At 28.9% G+C, this 15,475-nt stretch overlaps 1 protein-coding gene across 1 annotated transcript in view; it reads left to right on the top strand.

Moving 5' to 3' along the window:
* Positions 1-225: 225 nt before the first annotated feature.
* Atg9 (autophagy-related protein 9) overlaps positions 226-15,475 on the top strand; it is a 41,376-nt gene continuing 26,126 nt past the window's right edge. The window contains exon 1 of the mRNA XM_067285175.1: positions 226-336. The gene's annotated coding sequence lies outside the window, so the exon portion shown is untranslated. The remainder of the gene's footprint in view (positions 337-15,475) is intronic.

Below are 15,475 nucleotides of genomic sequence, written 5' to 3'. Positions count from 1 at the left end.
TTTCGATACGCACGACTGAAAACTATTGAAAATTGGTTCCGTTACGAATTATAAAAGCGCCAATCGCACGTGCCACTCGCTAATCACTTACCGTGATATACTACTAACTAATAATATAAAATTGGAAGCTACAGACGTAGAAAATTCGATAAATCGGGGTTTTTTCTCCCCTTAAATACGCCGGTCGGGTGGTTAAAAAAAATTTGTTTGATAAGTGGCGATAGGGGCGACACCAAACGCCGAAGCTCGTAATATATCTCAATAACAAGATGGAGGTAGATTGAATGGTCATTGGTATTATTTATGAAAACAACAAGTAATAAAATAGCGAAAGAGGTAAGTTTTTAGTAAGAAACGATTAAAAACGCGACAGATTTTCGTATTAATGCCATATCGGATAAATATAATTCGCCAGGGAGAGATTCCACGTCGTTTTTTGTTACTACGTTACGTCCAAACGATCAGCTGTTTTGAAACAGACGAATCTCTTCGGAAAATTATTGCATAAACTCTTCTTATTTACGTTTTTTACGCATTTTATAAGCCTACGTGGAGTATAAACCATTAAAAAACTCCAATTTATTGTATATACGAGTTATATAAGCCATAAATTGGAGTTTCGGTTTTGGTTTATTTGGAAAAGTTGAAACGAGTCCAAATATGCTTTTTGTTTGTGTTCTCGCTGTTTACGTCGCTTCCCTCGAGATGATGAAGCTTATGAAAGTGATCAGAATCTCGTTTACAGAGAAATTGACATTCTATCATTTATCTACCCGATTTTGGGTTAATTAATGGTAATTTATACATATTAATTTATTAATTTAAAGTAATCATTTAAAAAAATATATATTTATGAAAATTACATAGATTTGAGTTTAAATTTTTTGTTTTATTTTTAATAAAATGAAATGGCCAGGATTTCTGTACACTGTTTTATTCCCAAGGTGTTGAAGAAGGATGAGATAAGAAGACTTCTTTATTTTTATTCCGTATAAGATATAGTCTCGATATATTTATCTAAGAAAGAATTGTTTGTAGTTAGTGGACAAATCACGTCACTAAAACCGATACATTACAAAAATATGAGCCGACTGATGCTGTATGTCGTCGGGCTCGATAACGGCTGTAATACTAATAAATTATGAAACAGTTTAGTACTAGAGGGAGGGGTTAGGTGCCATCTCTTAATAAATTTAATAATTATATTAAATTGTTGTTTGTAGTAAGGACCGAGTAATGGAGCGTTCTGCTCTGTGCCTGCACTATGCTGGAAATCTAAGGTTTCCGGATGTGGCATGGAATTTTAATTTTGATCTTAATATGGTGACGAGTTTATAAAAGATTGATTCAGACCCCTGTTGTTGGGGATGCCAGACAATTGCTGTTTTTACCTGTATGGTAATTTGCCACTGTTTGTAATCTTGTTTTAATAATATATTTTCCACTTAAAAATTCTAAATAACTTAGATATATACGGAATATATACAGGGTGCCCCCTGAATAACTTTTGTTATACAATATACATGTGCAAACCCACATTGACTTTATTACTGATGTGGTTTCCATGGGAGGTCTTTGCATGTTATGCTTGTCACCACATTCAATTTCAGCTATAGTTTGGCATCAATGGACTTCTAATCTTGTGGAAAGAGTAATATACCAATAACTGCAGAAGTTATTCTAGGATACCCTATATATATACAGTTAAACCTCTAATCTCAAATTCTCCTTAAGTTGAACTGGATTGTTTGTCCCTGTAAACACCATATATAATATGTATTTTCTACCCCTTCGGTTGAACAAAATTTTACGTATAATGTTGTCTTTCCTAAGTCAACCTTCACGGGTACTGACCTTCCCAAGTTTATTAAGTTTCATAAATCCTTTTGTTGCATTTCTTGATAAAGTAACTTTGATACAGCCAGACAAGCAAACCAATGATGTCAGAGCTGTCGATTTAGCAGAAAATTTGCAGTCTAGCTTTTGTGTAGCATTGTTAAGTGACTTAAAAGTTATGTTGTCTGTCTGGTATTTTTTTGTCACAGTGGGCTAAAGTTTATTTAGTGTTTTGTTTTATAATTTCCATTGAGGAATACTGATATTTTCATAATTAAAATTTCTATTTTGAGTGGTGTTCTTTGTTTATGGCAGCCATCTTGAATTTTGTCTTCACTTTATGAATTTGCAAAATCTTTTACATTAATAAAGATATATTTGCTAACCATCTAAATTTTCATGTAAATAATTTATGTAATATATTATACAACATTTGATTTTTGAATAAATTCAGTGTAGTGTAGAGAGGTAATTTTGTGATATATCTAAATTCATTATTATAGTTCTAATAATTATTCAAATAAATATCATGGATTTAAATATATTAAAAAATTGCCTCTCTTTCTCTACCACTTTGTACTTTGTGTCTGAAATAACATGACTTTTGGTTTGCATTGGAAGTTTGTATATAGTTAATTGAGTCTCCTGCCCCTAAGGTTTCCATATCTGGTCTCAACCTTCATCTATCTAACTCCATTCTTGAGATTAAGGAAAGACGGACAGACAATAATGGGAATTTATAGGTCTACAATTTTTTCAAACTGCAGCCCAATAAGTAAAATAAATTGACTTCAGTGTTAAAGATGACTTAAAGACACACTTTTTGTTTTACATAAGAGTTTATTCACCAGAAAAAAAAATTAGCATATCTTTTAAGTCATCTTTAACACTGAAGACAGTTTATTTTACTTATTAATATTTTTTTAATTAATTTTTTAAAATTTGATAAATGTAAATTGATAATGATGATAAAGAGGATATCTAGATATAATATTTGTGAAATAAACAGATAATCTAACCATATTAGAAAAAAACTTTATGAAAAAAATACTCTTACACAAAATAACCATATTTATGCTGATTCATACTCATGAATTTTTTTCTGGAATTATGTGTTATGTAAATCTATGAATATAAGTACTATACATTAATAGAATTAAATAGATTATATTAAAACTGTAGCATGTTTATGGGAAATTGAAGATATGTGTAATGAAAAATCATATCCTTTACCAGGAAAACTTTTTAATCTCATTTATCTTAATTAAGAATGATGGCAATGAGTAGTGAAGCCTGCTTGCAAAATGGATGCTGTTAAGCACTTATTATCCATTAGCTGAATAAAAAATATTAGATATAAAATTAATTATTTTAAAGTGCAAAGTTCATGCTATTATCAAATAAGTTTGTATGTAAAGAAATTATAATACTTAATTTTATATAAAATAATGATATGCTATTTACCAAGGTATTTTATTAATGTTCAAATAAGTAAATATTTACTGAACATATTACTTCTCATAGAATAAATTCTGTGTAAAAGAACTGGTGTTGCATGTTTTTTATAAACAGATTTAAATGCTGTATGATTTGAAAACCCACTAGAAACATATTGTACACTTCTGTCACTTATTAGAATTAATTAATACTAAAATTATTTAAAATAGGAAAAAGTATACAGGGAGTTTTCAAATTATGCATCTTTGAAACTTTGATTTTATAATAATGTGATGGAAAAATCAGTATACACTGTTCAAAATATGCTTGTGATTCAGCACAGTTAAGTTCTTTGGCTGTTAATCGTAATGTGTATACATGACACATCATTTGGGTGATACTACATTTTCAACTGTAGAGAGTTAGAGAATTTGTTGCAATGAACACCTTGAAGAACAGTTAAAATCTAAAACTATTTTCTTGATATATTGGCTTCAGAGAAGATCCACATGGATGCTGACAAGTTCACATAGTTTTGTTCAATTAACTTTTATTTGTTATTTACAGTAAGATTTCTAATAACAAATTAAAACTTTTAAATATAGAATTGTTGAAATAAAGCTAAATTAAATGTAAAGATTGTCTCTTTTTGTTTGTTTGAATCATTTCAAACTATTAATTCTTCCACATTTCCAGTTTATACTTTTTCCATCATCTCATATTTCTTGAGAATGTATCAAAAATTAATTATTGTTTGGAATAGCTTTTGTTATTTTCTCCTAATTTCAGCATATCAAAACTATTTTCATTGTATCCATATTAAATGTTATGTATTAAAACTTAAAGTAGAGCAAATAAGTGAATATCTTTATAAAAACAACACAGACAAAAATAAAAAATCCAGCAGAATAATACTATTTCTTGATAAAAACAAACATTTTTGACAATTTTCAGGGGTCATCATCAAGTTGGAACAGAATTATTTTGGAACAGGAATTTGAATATAAATTTCAAAAGGTTGGAACATGTGTTTGGATATGGTAGTAACCTTCATTGCTGCTGTTTATAAATCAAATAATAATTTCAAGTGACTTCAAGAAACTAACTTCATGCTTCTGATAGGGTGTCATTGTTGTCATAGTTTATAGCTGTGTTTTTTCTGATGGCTTTATATATTTCCAGTTTCTCTGAATTTTTAAGATTAACCTTGTCTCTGGCATGGTGTATGTGTGTCTTGTTAAGAGAAACTTGAACTTGTTTGTCAGTTGCAAAGGCTGCTAGTGCCATAGTGGTGAGACCCTATGGCACTAGCATTTATTAGTATAGAACATCCCACCATTCATATCTATAGTGTGTTAGTGGGGTTAAATTCATGCAAGTACTATGCAACCATAGCATTTAAATTAAAATACCATGATATACAGTAAGACCCCACTTAACATGGGGTCTTACTGTATATCATGGTATTTTATATGCGTTCCTAGATTGAAATTTATTCATTTAAAACATTAAATGAATAAATCTCTCTATGTACTAATTAAAAAAATAAAAAGAACCATCGGATGAAGAAATTACTAATTAGTAGTTTTTTAAGCATTGTTAATATAACGAGCAGAATAAAATTAAAGTCTTAAAGCAGCATTATTTTAAAATGACATTCAAAATTATTATTTGAATACTTTAAAAAGTTTAAAAATATAAATTTTAAAGATCGTTTAGATGCTATAAAATTACTGTACTAAAAGTAGACATTGAAGCTGTAACATGGTAAACAAGTAGTAAATTTTACTAGTAAAAATTAATTATAGTTTAATAAGTAAAAACCTCATTAAGAAAATACCAGAGTTTATTGATTGGTATAATTCATACATTTATTTTTTTTATTTGAGTATCAAAATTAGTTTTTTCAGCAATTAATAATAGAATATGTTCATAAACGAGCAGTTATTAATTATTTCAAAAAATTTTCTTTACTGTTTGTTTATAAGGTTGGTTTGATTTTATTTATAAGAAGAAAACTCATATTTATAATAATGAAAAGTTGTTGTTACTGACTATAAATTAATAATTACAATTTTGAGAAATAGTTTATAAGTTAAATTAATAATTTATTTATGTAATAATAATATAAATATTACACTTATTTAATGTAATATAATGTCAGTTTTATTAATATTATTATTATTATTATTTTTTTAATCTTCAGTCTATGATTTCACTATTATGAATCATAAAAATTTTCCATTGTATAGATTAAAATATTTTGTATTTTTGTGTTGTAATTTTAGGTTTATAGTTTGATTGGGAAGTTCTTTGGCATTTTTTAAAATTATTCCTCCTGTTTTTTGTTATTTATGATTTTTAATAAAATTTATTCATTTTTAATAATCAGTGCAGTAGATTAAAGATGACAGCAGTGTTAATTGTGTTGATATGAAAAAATTTACAAAGCTCTGTTAAAATAACAGTTGCTAATGTTGATAATGAAGGATGAGGCATGTAGGGAATCAAAATATTAATTAGAGAAGCAAGTTTATAAAAAGTGATAAATAGAAATAGGTCACACCGTCAAGATTTGTTTATCATTAATAATTCATTATTGTTTTATTAAGCATTATAAACAGGAAGTTTAACCATGGAACATGCTTTTCATAAGTAATTTAATTTAAAAATTTATTATTAGAAGTGATTAATGTTACTTTTAACTATTAATTTTGTTTATGCTGTATCATTTTATTTTTTAGAGGATATGACCTATTTTGTGTTACTGTATTGCTAAAAAAAGTATTGAATTTTTAGCCTTGAATTATATAATATAATCATGTAAATAAATGCTAATAAATTATAAAAAAGATCTGAATTAGTGTGAAGAAAATTGCATTATATAAAATGCAATTTTTTTCACACTAAACTATTTAAAAAGTAATCAGTTTATTCCATAATACAGAGTAAAAGAATAAAACGATTTGTAATTTGATTGTATTTTTCTGTTTTTGTTTTGAAATTTACATGTTTTTACCATTTTAAAAGTAAAAGTATCTGAATTAATTATAATTATGAAATATATAATAATCTAAGCTGCCATAAATTACTTATAAGTACCATACTTGTTCTTTCTCTTCAAGGCAGTCTTTCTCCTTCACTGGAGCAGTTAATATTTTGATTGTTCTCATTGAAATCAATCATAGAATGATCAATTTATAATCATTCTATAATTGTTTTAGTTATAATTATGATCTTGGTTTCTTTATTTTCCTTCTTATTGATGTTGTTACAATAAGATTTATGAAATTGTATATTTTGTGTTGATATTATTGTGCATTTATACATGCTCAATAAGTTTTCCATAGCGTTTGGTTCATTAGTCGCATCTAAATGTGAATGGTTTATATATGGTAACCTATAGATCATCATTTATACAAGATTACATAAAGCTCAAAATTATGTTCAACAGAAAAAATTGATTACTATACTTTCATGTTTAAGAGTACCCTCATCATATACTCATTTGATGTAGCCTTTTAAATGGTTGGAGCAAATTTTAACAAAATTTTGTTCTAAAAAATAACAGCTCACCATTTAGGGTAAATGTCTCATTTATTAGAGTGAGATTTCCAGTACTCTATATAAAGAGAGACCAAGATTAGTGAGAAAAAGTATATAAAAATACTGTTTGAGTTAAAAGTGGTAAATTAAAATATATATATGATTTTGCTTAATTATTCATTATTAGAATGAATTATTAAATAAATGGAGGATGTAAGGGTGTGGATGAATTCCTTTCAAATTAATTGTTAAAGTATTTTTTTAAGATGGTAATTGCAGCTTATTTTACAAAATTCTGATGTAAAATTACAGATGAAATAGCAAAAGTAACACTTGTAATAATTACAACTGCTAAAAAATATCAATTTTGAACAGTTCACCATTTATCTCTCAGAATTTTTCTTTCAAACAGATCAATAAAAATTTGTCATAAAAATGAAGGGTTTTATTGCAGAATCCACATGAATGACTATTTAATTTTAATAGATTTTTATATATTTACATAATATTTTTGCTTGTGTAAAAAAACATTAAGTTCTCCATCTAATAAAAATTGAATGTTATATATAATATTGTAATCATTTGACAAATAAGACTTTTAAGATAGGCATGCTATATCAATTTAATATATATTTATGACAAAATGATTTAATTAGTATTATTAAAGTTATAAGTCTGAATCATAGTGAAACTAGGTACAGTACATAAAAATAGGTATAATAATACATATATATTGTAAATAAATAAAATTTGTTTTATTTCTTGTTTATTAGTTTTGTTGAAACCATGTCTTCTATTTCTTGTTTTGTTTGATGTCATAACTTGGTGAATTTAAAGACACTTGGCAAAATTCATTGATATTTATTTCATAAACTTTACAGAAACGCGTTTTGGGCTTTTGCCCTTCGTCAGTCTGTTACGTTTAATTATGAGAAACTTTAATTATGACTACTCTATGTTTTAGAATAATTATACTTTTTAATCTCAAATTATTTACTGTGTATTTTTTTAATGTAAGCTATAATAGAGCAAATCAATTATCATGTTTACTAATGCATTGAGTAACTGAATTTAAAAATGACTAGATATTCAATATACAGTAGAGCGTCGATAAGTGGAACCAATTGGGGACTGGGGTCCTTCCAGTTAATGATTTGTTCCAGTTTCCGACTTTGTACGAAAAAATACATTAACCTGTCCGATGTTCAAATTTTTCTCCGTTGCGTATCGCTTCGTGTTGAATTTTCGTCGATTTTAAGCCTAACGAAAATTTTTATAATAATCATCGAGGCTATCGTATCGTTAAAAATTATTTCTGCATTTTGTACAAACAAAATAAATATATTAAAGAATATAAAAAACATGAAAATTATACTTTAGAAGTAAATTTAGTATCAAAAACATTCGATTCAGCACGACACAGTCCGACTGAAAATCGTTCCACTTTCCGGCCATTCCACTTACCGACGTTCCACTTATCGACGCTCTACTGTATTCAATTTTATATAAATTGTGTGTTTTGATAACTTTTTTCATGTTGAGATCTTAATTTTTATTCATAACAAAAGAAAAATTGTATGTAAATATTTTATCATTTAAATTATTCAGATATCTTATTGGAATACAACTACCTCTCTAGAAACTGATTTGATATGGATATCATTTATAATGTTCATTGAAACTTTATCTAATGATAACATATTTTATCATTTAGATTCACTATGATATAAAAAAAAATGTTATTGCTATGTATTTCAAGACAGTTACATCAATGTAATTGTATTCAAGTACATATCAACAGCTAGTTTGAGAAACTTATCTAGTTACTTAAAGTTATATATGAACTAGTTGATCTTTTATATAAATGAAAAATTTATAAAATTATTTTTTGTGTTTGTATTGACATAATTCAGTAAACTGATTTTTCAACTTAACTGGCTTTTTTTAGAGTCCTAGGCTTTTAACTCAACCTTTATTGAATGTATATCAAACAGTTTATATGCATTTTGAGCCAAATTTGAGATTTTTTTGGCTTCTCCTCATTGAATACAGTATATTGTTAAAATATAATTTACATTAAAGTTATTTTTACATGTTAAAAGCTGGAATAAAACACAAATAACCATACTTACATTATCATAAAACAATTGTATACATTATAAAAGATAGACTGTTTTGGATCTCACTTTTATGTATTACAAATGGCAACACCATTTGCTCAAATTACTCAAAACCAGTGCTTTTTTTCTAAAAACTTACAGCCAGTATGCATGTCTGGTGACTAAAATAAAGTTCTGTTTTAGGAAAAATGTAACAATAACTAAAGGCTACTACTACAATGCTATAGTATAAATGTGTTTTATAAAGAAAAAACAAATAATTGACTCAATCTCAGCATTTATAGCAAAATATACTAGATACATCCAATACACCTAATTGCTGAGAACATATATTTATTACGTATAACTAACGTTTTCGGCCCACTTTATGGGCCATCCTCAGGTTACAGTTGTTCGATTCTAATACAAAATCGAACACGTTCAAAATTAAACTAAATTAGAACATACATTTTAAAATTAAACAAATAGAACAAGTATAACACCAAATAATAAATAAGAAAATCCAAATAAAACACAAATGTAAATGCAAATAAAATACGGTGACTGGCCGTAAACATTAAGGAAAAATTCCTTATCCTTTAGCCCAGATATCTACTGAGCCTCTGTAGAAGCATTATTATGTGTGTTACTTTTTACCATGTACTTCCATGATGACGGTAACCCCGTCGCATCTTTATAATTTAAACATCTGCCAGACAAACCCGCTCTGTAAATTTCGCATTTCTCCGTTATGGATGACAACGTTGGCGAGTGTACTTTTGCAAGAATTTTGGCATCCTCCCATTGCACAACAGAACCATCGGCTTGCGCAATCCTGGATAACGCTGTTGAACACTTGTTTTTTGCGACATCATACTGGTGCTCTTTAATCCTCACTCTAAGGTTTCTATTGGTGACCCCTACGTAGTCCTTATCAATTCCCAATTGCTCATTTTTGTAGGGAATCGCATAAACTCCTGCCTGCTCTCTATCGCCAATTCTTTCTTTGTCATTTCTAATCAACCTATATACTGTGGGGGCTCTTTTGCATAATATACTGGCGTTTTTGTGTCTCGATATTTGCTTCATAATAGGGAAGAGACATTTATTATACGTAAACTTTGTGAAGTTACCCCCAGCTTCAGGTTTCTTCTTAGAGTTGCTCTTAGGCTTTACGTATGCTGTTATTAAACGCTCTATAGACCTTGTTCCAAACCCTAACTCCTTTGCCACCATTTTTATTCTACCCAGCTCATCCATCGTGTCCATTATATTCGAGCAATACAAAAATGCTCTTCTGATTAGGGCCCTAAATGCGGATAATTTATAAACGGTTGGGTCATTAGAATTTGCCGGAATATACATCGGATCATGTGATCCGATGTATATTCCGGCAAATTCTAATGACCCAACCGTTTATAAATTATCCGCATTTAGGGCCCTAATCAGAAGAGCATTTTTGTATTGCTCGAATATAATGGACACGATGGATGAGCTGGGTAGAATAAAAATGGTGGCAAAGGAGTTAGGGTTTGGAACAAGGTCTATAGAGCGTTTAATAACAGCATACGTAAAGCCTAAGAGCAACTCTAAGAAGAAACCTGAAGCTGGGGGTAACTTCACAAAGTTTACGTATAATAAATGTCTCTTCCCTATTATGAAGCAAATATCGAGACACAAAAACGCCAGTATATTATGCAAAAGAGCCCCCACAGTATATAGGTTGATTAGAAATGACAAAGAAAGAATTGGCGATAGAGAGCAGGCAGGAGTTTATGCGATTCCCTACAAAAATGAGCAATTGGGAATTGATAAGGACTACGTAGGGGTCACCAATAGAAACCTTAGAGTGAGGATTAAAGAGCACCAGTATGATGTCGCAAAAAACAAGTGTTCAACAGCGTTATCCAGGATTGCGCAAGCCGATGGTTCTGTTGTGCAATGGGAGGATGCCAAAATTCTTGCAAAAGTACACTCGCCAACGTTGTCATCCATAACGGAGAAATGCGAAATTTACAGAGCGGGTTTGTCTGGCAGATGTTTAAATTATAAAGATGCGACGGGGTTACCGTCATCATGGAAGTACATGGTAAAAAGTAACACACATAATAATGCTTCTACAGAGGCTCAGTAGATATCTGGGCTAAAGGATAAGGAATTTTTCCTTAATGTTTACGGCCAGTCACCGTATTTTATTTGCATTTACATTTGTGTTTTATTTGGATTTTCTTATTTATTATTTGGTGTTATACTTGTTCTATTTGTTTAATTTTAAAATGTATGTTCTAATTTAGTTTAATTTTGAACGTGTTCGATTTTGTATTAGAATCGAACAACTGTAACCTGAGGATGGCCCATAAAGTGGGCCGAAAACGTTAGTTATACGTAATAAATAACTACAATAGTGTACTATCTACAAGTATAGTGTAAATGTGATTTATTAGGAAAAAACAAATAATTGATTTATTTTATGCTGCAGCATTTATAGCATCAATATTGATATTTTCTAAATTTGTATATCTCCATCTGCACTTTCTACCCTATTTCTTGTTTTGGATTTAGTTTAGTTGCTAAATGGTGCTCTTTTAGCAAGCCTTTCAAACAGACCACATTCTTAGCCTAGAATCTTGGGAAATTTATAAAGCCAACTTGAAAGGAAACTGTATTAACTTTAAAGATTGTGAGATGGTGGCGCATGTGTGGAAGTACCTATATGAGAAATTTGAACAAAGTCAATCAACCGCAGGAATTTGATACATTCAAAGTTTAAAGTCGAGCATCATCATTCTAATGTTCCAATTTTTTGAAGTCAGTTTACTTAAACACCTGAGGCAGGCCTTGATGAAGGCCGAAAACATTCAGAAACTACTTGTGAAAAAGGTTTTGTGATTGTTTATTTACTCATTCCAGTAAGTTTGAGAAGAAGACTGTTATTAGTGCTCTTTTAGTAACAATGTTTTTACCTTTCCATTTGAAAACATCATTAGCACTTCTCTGTACCTTATTTCTTGACAAGAAAGTAGCATGGACAGACAATTAGCAGATAGTATAGTGTGTTCATTGAAAGATGGCCAGTCAACCCACAACATTCACTGTTGCTGATAGAGTGGCCCAGTTCATTTCATTTGAGTCACCAGACTCCTCACCTGAATATATAGAATTTTTCGTACTGAGTGACTGTTAGTACTATGTACTGACTTGATATTCTATGTTATCTGCCAGTGTGGTGTACCTGCACATTCTGGCTGAAAAATAGCCTTGATTAAAACCATTATGATTATCAGTTTATATCAGATGAAACTGATGATTTGTTATTGAAAATTTTAAACAAAACATGTAGCAATCAGCTTACATTTACAAATTAGATAAGGAAAGTTATATCAAAATTCATAAATAAATAGTATATAATTGAAATTGATTATCAAATAAAATTTTTTGTAACTTACAAACAATAATGAACTTTTGAATGTTTTGTTAACCAAATAGCAACAACATTAACAAATTTACTATGACATATTTTAAAATTTATTAAAAGCAAAGTATAGAGGATGATTTTTAAATCAAAGTATATCTATTCAAAGCAATAAGCATAATTTGTAAAAGTTGTATAACAGTATATTTACTGTATATTTATACTTGGCATATATGCTTTTCAGATTATAGGGAAGATATTTTTACTGTAAAAGAGATAGTTCAAGTACTTACAAATAGAAGAAATATGGTTTTGTGTAGCAGGAAAAATTGGTGAAATTTGCTTAGTGTATAAAAAAGATATCAATTTGGTATAACATTGCACTTGTTTATGCATGATGACTTCTTGAAACCTCTGTGATTTATCTCTTTTACGTACAGTACTGTACCACATTAAATATGGAATGAACACAATAAATACATTGATTAACCTTTATATGCTCTTGAGTATGGTTCATTTCCTAATCACATACACATGTACACTTTTCCAGTCACTTTGCTATAATATTTTCTCTTGCATTGTTATGTTTCCTATAATGGTGAATAATTGAATTATTTTTTAAAATCCAAATCACATTTTCATAGTCTTGAAACTATACATATCAAATATGACAATATTTTGCCAACTAGTTTTTCCTGCAGATTGCTCTGAATAGAAATAATTTTATTTGAAATAACTTCCATATAAGCATACTAGCAGGTAGGCCCGGTGTTGCTCGGGCAAAAGTAATGCTAGTGAAGATTAAGATTATTATGTTATAGTTAATCTTATCCGTTTTCACAGAATGCAAGAATTGGGTCCCCCTGTTTCTAGACTAATTAGAGAATTGTTAGATGGGTCTAAAAATATGTTTAATTTCCCACAAAAACGAAAAAATCTGCATCTGCGTCTTGCACGTCGCTTTCTCTTAACAATTTCATTGTTATGTAACACTTCCATTGTTGACACTTCCATTGTTACTTAACACTTCCATTGTTGATGGAAGTGTTAAGACTTAGTTCTGTCCCTCTCCCCAGTGGGGAGGAATTTCGAAAAATCTTTTTTTAGTGTCCATCCTCGTGACGTACCCTAACTGTGTACCAAATTTCAACTTTCAACTCCTTACCGTTTGGGCTCTGCACTGATTATTATTATTATTATTATCATTATTATTATTGCTAAGCAACAGGAGATCACGGTACACTGGGATAGTGCTTCCATCATAAAAGCCACTAGATCTAAACAGGCCGTTAGACACTTGGAGAAATTAGAAATATATAGGGCACAATTAACATCCCATTGCATCAACCACAGGGACGCAGATGGGCTATCGTCTGCTTGGAAATCGTTCATTGGATAACGTAGGATTGTGATATTATATATAGTTTGTCAAGAATCTGCATTTTTTACCGTTTTTTCGGTACATCGTTTTTGCATAGTCTGCGCAATCACGAGAATTCTTTCCATTCTCGTGATTTTGTAAATTTGAATTTGGTTCGTTCTTTTTGTTTTTTTGTTCGAGTAACTGAAGAAGACTGATGAAATCAGTTGAAAACGTTTTTATATAGTTAAACTTTTGCTGGAATTTAAGAAAGGTGTTGTTTTCTTTTTATTATTATTATTATAAACTTGTCTCGATTATATATATAGATATGCATGTATAAGCATATATGCAATATGAACAAATGCCTGGAGTTTCTAAATATATAAATAATTTGTTAAAAGTATGAATTACTTTAATAATTTAATTAAAAGCAGCAAAATTAAGCCAAAAAATCTGCTGTAGTTCCATTTATAAGAAGTTTATTGATATATTTAAAAAAAAAATTTATTACATTATATAAACTATTATCATCATGTTAATATGATTGGTTTAAACAACATAGTTTTAAATTACTAGTAGTTTATACATAGTGTAATTAAAATATAAATTTTGAAACCCAATATATTCTGTATATAGAACTGAAAAAGAATTATATTTTTTGGCATAGTACATTATTTTTAAAATTTAAAATATCAAGTATCATAATTTTAGAGACTATAAAAAGTAACAGATGCATTTGTTTTATTTTATTATTATTTCTACTAAACCATAAAATAATTATATATTTTTGAAATAAATAATTAAACATATACAATTATTTCAAGTACGTTTCAAAATAGATATGATATCTTTAAAATGAAATTAATTATAACCTGATGCAATAAATCTTAAATTTTACATCACTAAGCTGTCTGTTTACTTTGTATTATTTTATAATATTCTAGGAAAGAATAACAACTTAATATACATTCTATATTTATATGAGGCATTGCAAGATAGTTTATAACCAACTGGGTTTTTTCTAGTTTAATTTTTAGCTTTAAAAACGATAGATTTAAGACATAATTATAAAAATGAACTAAATGCAATGATTATGATTATAATATTTAACTGAGATAATTTTAGTTAAACTGCCTTTTCCAATAAGAAATTTATTTGTTATGAAGATGAACTAGCCACTGTGATTACTCAGCTGAATTAGTCAATGTACCTTTAATGGTGGTTGAGGTTTACAGAATGTTAATGACAGCTGAAAGTGGAATCCACTTGCAACTGTCCACACTTGAAGACGGTCCATTAACCGGGTCAAAAACATTAGTGTTTTTTACACTTTTCCCACTGTTAAAGGTGCATTGATTAATTCAGTTATTTCTTATTAAAGGTTTAATGCAAAAACAGAAAGTATTGTTTAATGAAATTTAAAAGAATTAATAATGTATTACTTTTGCTTCATACTTAATCTGCAAATTACTTAGTAATTGCTCATCATGGACCATCCTGGTTCTCAAACTTATTTCGACCACCGCCCACTTTGAGATTAAAAAAATTCCTAGTGCCCCCATATTTTTTAACTTGCCTTTTTACATTACCATCTGTTGCGTATCTTAAAAACAGTTGCAAATATAATGTTTAAACATGCATTATTATATGGATAGGATAGATAGGGTGTGATCTATATCCTATTTCTGAGATCAAAGAATGTTTCAATGAGAGGAAATAAAACTCATACTTAATCATATTTAGAAGTATTTTTATTAACATTAAAAGAAGGCTTTGAATTTA

Source organism: Centruroides vittatus, unplaced genomic scaffold (genome assembly GCF_030686945.1).
Source record: "Centruroides vittatus isolate TY-2023 unplaced genomic scaffold, ASM3068694v2 scaffold_211, whole genome shotgun sequence".
Lineage (NCBI taxonomy): Eukaryota > Metazoa > Arthropoda > Arachnida > Scorpiones > Buthidae > Centruroides > Centruroides vittatus.
Note: the sequence above shows the minus strand (reverse complement) of the source record. Positions and strands in the feature narration are given on the sequence as shown.